This window comes from Cebus imitator, unplaced genomic scaffold (assembly GCF_001604975.1).
Source record: "Cebus imitator isolate Cc_AM_T3 unplaced genomic scaffold, Cebus_imitator-1.0 Scaffold165, whole genome shotgun sequence".
In the NCBI taxonomy this organism is placed as follows: Eukaryota; Metazoa; Chordata; class Mammalia; order Primates; family Cebidae; genus Cebus; species Cebus imitator.
In genome coordinates, this window is record NW_016107480.1 from 3985559 (window position 1) to 3986775 (window position 1217).

The window sequence follows — 1217 nt, forward strand, 5'->3', positions numbered from 1 at the left end:
CTGCCAACTACAAATGGGTGGCAGACTTCTAGACCAGCAGCTGGTGAGACAAAACAAACATCACTGTCCGGAGGCTGTCCCTAGATTTTCTGAATGTAATTAGAGTTGGGATTGGATTGTCTCTAATGTCTGTTTCATGAATAGAGTTCTGTAAATAGTCTGTCTTTTCTGAGGCCGTTGTACTTTCAGTACTAGATCGTTTAGTTGACTGGAAGGGTGTATTCTGTAGAAAGAAAGAGATAGGTAGAGAAAGGAGACTTACTTTTATCTTCATGTCTTTTGTTCTCCCACATGCATACCCCACCTCTAGCTCTTACGCTCAAACACCTACACTTACAGCTTACTGTAGATGCCACTATCCTTTTCCACGTTTGGACTAGTAGATTTCTCACTCCCAACCTTATTTTGAAAATAAGGTGTTTCTGCATCTTCCTTTTTATTTATTTTTATTTTTCCCATTTATTTATTTTATTGCATTTTAGGTTTTGGGGTACATGTGAAGAACATTCAAAATTGTTGCATAGGTTAAGAATAAAAGTTGGACTACTGTTTAGATATCACTAAACAAAATCCATGTTTGATCATCTAAAACCCTGTGTCTAAAAGTTGTGAGGAATAGTTGAAGCTTTCATCAGTGTAAAGCTTGGACAATACTCTATTGCAGAAAGTAGTTAATTCTGCAAAGTTAGGATAGTAGAAATGGAAGCTGTGATCTGTTTTGAGAAATGTGTACAAAATTAACATTTTCCCAGAGAAGCATTTTCCAATGTCTCCCATCTAATTTGGCTTCAGCAGCTTGAAACTTTACTAAGTGAACTAATCCTGCCTTTGAAAAGGTATACTGGGGCTCAAAAGACAAGCTTCTTAGACTAATACTGGGCACTTTCTCTTTTCCCATTGTCTCTCTATTCCCCTTTCTTTCTCCTTCTCTTGTTCTCTCTTTTCACTTTGGAAACTATTAGGTCTCAAAAATGCATCTGTAGCTGTTTATTTTACATGTGTCTGATTTTATGAGCTTATGGGCTCCTGAAAATTAAATTAATTTTAAATGAGCTTTAATTACTAATGCTTTGGGCCATTGCCTTTAACAAAGTCAACATAACAATCAGGGTTACCTTAGTTTGTCTCTTTGAGGAATGTTCCCATTCATTTGGGCTAATATTAAACAGAGCAGCTTTCTAACTAGAAAAACAAATAAATAAAATAAAACCACTGCT